This window comes from Herpailurus yagouaroundi, unplaced genomic scaffold (assembly GCF_014898765.1).
Source record: "Herpailurus yagouaroundi ecotype Mexico unplaced genomic scaffold, PumYag 218, whole genome shotgun sequence".
NCBI classification, from domain to species: domain Eukaryota; kingdom Metazoa; phylum Chordata; class Mammalia; order Carnivora; family Felidae; genus Herpailurus; species Herpailurus yagouaroundi.
The window spans coordinates 7275273-7281594 of NW_024412449.1; positions in this window are offsets into that span (position 1 = coordinate 7275273).

Genomic DNA, 6322 nt, shown 5'->3' on the forward strand with positions numbered 1-6322 from the left:
ATCTTTGACAAAGCAGGAAAGAACATCCAATGGAAAAAAGACAGTCTCTTTAACAAATGGTGCTGGGAGAACTGGACAGCAACATGCAGAAGGTTGAAACTAGACCACTTTCTCACACCATTCACAAAAATAAACTCAAAATGGATCAAGGACCTGAATGTGAGACAGGAAACCATCAAAACCCTAGAGGAGAAAGCAGGAAAAGACCTGTCAGACCTCAGCCGTAGCAATCTCTTACTCGACACATCCCCAAAGGCAAGGGAATTAAAAGCAAAAGTGAATTACTGGGACCTTATGAAGATCAAAAGCTTCTGCACAGCAAAGGAAACAACCAACAAAACTAAAAGGCAACCAACGGAATGGGAAAAGATAGTTGCAAATGACATATCGGACAAAGGGCTAGTATCCAAAATCTATAAAGAGCTCACCAAACTCCACACCTGAAAAGCAAATAACCCAGTGAAGAAATGGGCAGAAAACATGAATAGACACTTCTCTAAAGAAGACATCCGGATGGCCAACAGGCACATGAAAAGATGTTCAGCGTCGCTCCTTATCAGGGAAATACAAATCAAAACCACACTCAGGTATCACCTCACGCCAGTCAGAGTGGCCAAAATGAACAAATCAGGAGACTATAGATGCTGGAGAGGATGTGGAGAAACAGGAACCCTCTTGCACTGTTGGTGGGAATGCAAATTGGTGCAGCCGCTCTGGAAAGCAGTGTGGAGGTTCCTCAGAAAATTAAAAATAGACCTACCCTATGACCCAGCAATAGCACTGCTAGGAATTTATCCAAGGGACACAGGAGTACTGATGCATAGGGGCACTTGTACCCCAATGTTCATAGCAGCACTCTCAACAATAGCCAAATTATGGAAAGAGCCTAAATGTCCATCAACTGATGAATGGATAAAGAAATTGTGGTTTATATACACTATGGAATACTACGTGGCAATGAGAAAAAATGAAATATGGCCTTTTGTAGCAACGTGGATGGAACTGGAGAGTGTGATGCTAAGTGAAATAAGCCATACAGAGAAAGACAGATACCATATGGTTTCACTCTTATGTGGATCCTGAGAAACTTAACAGGAACCCATGGGGGAGGGGAAGGAAAAAAAAAAAAAAAGAGGTTAGAGTGGGAGAGAGCCAAAGCATAAGAGACTGTTGAGAACTGAGAGCAAACTGAGGGTTGATGGGGGGTGGGAGGGAGGAGAGGGTGGGTGATGGGTATTGAGGAGGGCACCTTTTGAGATGAGCACTGGGTGTTGTATGGAAACCAATTTGACAATAAATTTCATATATAAATAAAAAAATATCCTTGAAAAAAAAATTGTGACCCAATAAATGAATGAAGAATGAACAAAATATAAAAAATAGTCATGGAAATATCTGTATAGACAGAGTGTAGGCACAGCGATCCCCATTCAGAAGGAATTTAGATGCAAAGACTACACACATCAATGATACAGCCTCATATAATTTACACAGATTTAAAGAGTGATAAGGGTTATAAATTACACCCATCATCTTCCACTACCCCAAGCCTCCTCCTTTTATCTAACTCATTTCGGAAAATGACACCACCCAGGCTGCGTGATGCAGGAGTTGGGACAAAAATCCTTTCATTTAACCCCCAAATTTATTATTTTTCCAAAACACCGATTCAGTGTCACCTTCTACATCACTACTCTTATCTTCTCTGGCCTGGAATATTGCAGGAACCTGATTCTAGTTCATTCTCTACAAACCATCCTTGACTTGTGTGTGATCTGATAGCAACCCCAATTAAGTTAGTCATCTGCTTAATGTCTTTCAGTCACTACCTATTATCCCTGGGAAAAAGTAAAGTACCTTTAACAAGGTCTTTTTCTCTGGTATCTGCTTATTTTTCCAGGTCCAAATCCCCTACACAGTTGGTGCTCTGGTTACACAAAAATACTCTCTGTTCTGTGCATACCTCATATTCTCTTACCCCTTCTTGTATTGTGCATGTTACTCTCTACTTTTGGAAACCTCTTCCTGCAATTATGTATAATTTCTTCTGGTCTTGCAAGTCTCAGCTGAAACATCATTTTGTTTGTGAAGTTTCCCTTCACTCCCTTGGCCTAATCAAGGGATTATTCTTTAAGTGTCTTATAACACTTTGTGTAAAACTCTATTAGAGCACTGTACAATTGTGTATGTGTACATATATTTATATCATCTAATAGTTAATGCCAGGAGGGAAATCTATTCATCATTGTATCTTTTGCACCAGCAGAGTGCTTAACTCCAAGTGCTTGGTAAATAATGTAGTCTAAGGTTTAATCATTTTTATAGCAGTTTGATGATGCTATTGGGTCTCTAGTTGATTCTACAGTTAAGACTTCTGAATGTGTGTGTGTGTTTTATAGGTTGTACATTTGGTTTTGTTTTCCAATATACATTTATTTAAAAATGTATTGCTATTTTCTGAGAAGATATTTTAAAAGCATTATTATAACAGCTTTACATCACTCACTGTGCCACAGATGTCCACTCCCCTGAAATATTTAATCAAAATGTTTCCTAGGACAGAGCCATGACTCTGGGGCACACCACTTAAGCCATATCCTAAAGTGAGTTGGCACCAATTTTTTAATCTCTACTTTTTGGGCTATTCAGCAAAACTATTTTTTTTTCTATAAGTAACTTCAAATAATTTCAGACATGAGTTGGGTATAAATAAACAGTTATATGTACTGTTACCTGGACTATATCTGTTTAATGTAGTAACAAAGATCTCATGAAAAAGTTCATCAAATGCCTTAGTGAAATTCAGATAAACCGTATCAAATACTCATTCTTTAATCTAAGATCTAATGTCAGCTTCTTTGTGAAGCTTTTTCTGACAATCTCCTTCCCCAAATGGATAAATTACTATCTTTATTGTGTTCCTCAGAGCATTTTAAAATACCCTTATTATATCAATGGTTTTATATTATAATTATTTGTATATTTGTCCTCTCCAGCTAATTGTGTACTCCTTGACATAAACCAAATGATATGCATCATTGTATACACATTACAATGCCTGGTACCTACAAAGTAATGATCAACATTTATTGAATCACTAAGTAACATTTATCTTAATGGCATTAGTTAATTGGTTTAACATGCTGATATTTATCTTTAAAAGTTAACTACGTTTTTAGTCATGAAATTCTTAGTGAATCCATGATGGAGCAAAGTAATCACTATTATTTTTTAAGTGTTTGTAAAAATATTTTTTTTTAATTTTTTTTTAACGTTTATTTATTTTTGAGACAGAGACAGAGCATGAACGGGGGAGGGGCAGAGAGAGAGACAGACACAGAATCGGAAGCAAGCTCCAGGCTCTGAGCCATCAGCCCAGACCCCAACCCGGGGCTCGAACTCACAGACTGTGAGATCGTGTGAGCTGAAGTCGGACGCTTAACCGACTGAGCCACCCAGGCGCCCCTGTAAAAATATTTTAAACAATGTTTTAAATTATTGTTTGGTAAGAGATGTGGAAATAAATGTACAATTATAAAACACTACACAAATTGGCATTCTCGCCATCACCACCACCACCATCATTATTATTATCGATATTATTATAGTCTTTATAGTTTCAAAAAGACTAAACCAAATCTTTTGGTAAAGCAGTTAGATAGAAAAGAATCCAATAAAGTGTAGCTTTGATAGTTGAAACTGGAGAAAAACGGCAACATAACATAGTTTGAGAATTTCCTAAGGATACAACCAGATGATGCTACTTAGACACTGGCCAATGTGTAACAAAAGGCAAGGACGGAAAATGGTCTCAGGTCAAAAGTTCAGATGTTATCAAAGAAAATCCCAGTTAACTGGGGCGCCTGGGTGGCTCAGATGGTTATCTGACTTCCTGGGTCATGATCTCACAGTCAGTGAATTCGAGCTCCAAGGCAGGCTCTGTGCTGACAACTCAGAAACTGGAGCCCCCTTCGGAGTCTGTGTCTCCCTCTCTCTCTGCCCCTCCCGTGCTCGTGCTCTATCTCTGTCTCTCCAAAATAAATAAACATTAAAAAAAACTTAAAAAAAAGAAATTCTCAGTTAAGGAAGCTGAGAGAAATGCATATTCATAGCACTAGTTTTTATGACTTTTAAAGCAGAGATGACCTTCCCTTTTCTTTCAAACCACATCCTGCAGAGAATCTCAACACTTAAGTCCAAAGAGGATGAGTAAGGGCAGAGGCAGGGGCTCAGAGCCCCACTTGCTTGACTTTCACTTTTCTCTTCCCCTGAAAGAGCCCCCTAATGCTGCTTCTTAGGGCCCAAGGGGTGCACAAAACAATATGAAAATGTGATTCAAAACCTTGCATCTGCCTCCCTCCCACAGTTGTAACTCCATATTTTCCTTCATTTGTTTTGATCCTTCTCTAACCATCCCTTTACATTGCCTTCTTTTGATGTAGCCTTTCCTCTCTTTCTCTTCCATCTCTTTCACCTTTCTCTTCATTTTTTAAATTTCTGTTTTCCCCTACTAAGCAGGGGAGAGATGGTGGAAGGGAGTTTGCTGGGATGATATTCTAAAGAACGGATCTTCCTGTAGCTCCATTAATGCAGTTGAGGTTGTCAGGATGTTATTGATGAGGTATAATTCAGCTAATGTTTTACTAATGGTCTTGCAAGCACAAAGCCTTGGATAAATGTAGTTGTGTTTGCAGCCATCAGAAGGGGAAAGAATCTAGGGAAGGGGAAAGTATGCAGAAACCTAGCTGAGGTGGACTGGCCAGCTACACTTCTATCCAGAGTGTCTCCTTTCTGTGGTAACATATTGAAGATTCCATGCACTGTTTCAGCAAGAAAGAACAAGATAGCATACTTAAGAAAACTTGTGAAAATCCCACCTAAATGATAGTTTGAGGCCACATAGTTACAATAGCAAGGACTTTAGAGTAAGAAATTCAGAGTTAAAGTTCTAGTTATTATTTTTATCTGTGAGTCACAGAGCTACTGACATGACAGTTTCTGAGTTAGGGTTTTCTCAACGGTAAAATGATTATTATTACAGATGCCCTATCCATCTGAAGGATGGTTGTGGGTGTGAAATGAGATAATATATACTCAAGCACTTTGAACATTCTAAAACCTAATACATAATCATTGTTTTCCATCCTTTCCCAGATTACCTAATTTGTTAAAAACTTCTGGTTATTTACTTGAGACCTCTGATCTCCTTTCTTGTTTCCTAGAAATGTGTCAAAGGAGACACATTTTCTTTGTAATAAGCCATCATCCTCTTCACAAAAGAGTTCAAGTCTGTGCTCTGTCCACTTTGCTCTTTACTTACCTCCTGCGAATGAAATTTGCATCACATTCCAGAGAACCCCTGGTCTGTGTCAGCTACCCTAGGCTTAGACTAGACTATGTTTGAACAAGTGACTCCAGGGGAGTCCTAAAATATAGCTATATCTGTGCAAGTCACTTCAGAAAAGCCCTGGGCTGTGTCTGTGCCAATCATCCCAAAGGTACTCTGGGTGAGTCTCAGTCCTCATTGCTGGTGAACTCTGGGGTTCTGCCTTGTCACGTTCTCAAAGAAGCTTTGTCCAGGGGTGTGCCAGACACCCCAGGTAAATCCTGTCAGTCCCTATAAAGAAGTTCTGAGTTGTGCAGCATTAGTCACTTCAGAGAAGCTCTGGGCTGGGCCTGTGTCAATCACTCTAGAGGATTCCAGGCTGGGTCTCAGGACTATTTTAGTCCCTGGTGTTTACTGGAAGGGAGTGATTCCCCCAATGCTTCCTCTTCCTCAGGTAAAGTCACAGGTTCAGTTTCTGACAGGTGTGAGTTTTGAGGAATTCCCAGACATGCAAAAATCCATGAAGATTCTGCAATCCCATAATTGGAGGAAGTGCTTTGCTGCAGCTCCAACTTTTCCTGCACTCATGAGGCTACAAGAGCAAGGGAAAAAACAGTGGTCTGTCTATTCTCCAAGGTTTGCACCAGAGAGAGATCAGAAGAGCATGCCAGTATTCTTTTTTCCCTCAAGATTATTGAGATAAAATTGACATATAATGTTGTGTAAGTTTAAGATACATAATGTGATGATTTGACACATGGATATATATATTGAAATGATTACCACAATAGAGTTAGTTAACATGTCCATCGCTTCACATAATTATCTTTTAGTTTATGTGTGTGGTGAAAATATTTAAGATATACTCTCTTAGCAAGTTTCAAGTACAGAATACAGTATTGTTAATGATAGTCACCATGTTGTATGTTTGATCCCCAGAACTTATTCATCTTAAGTTTGTACTCTTTGACCAATGTCACCATACCCCCGTCTCTG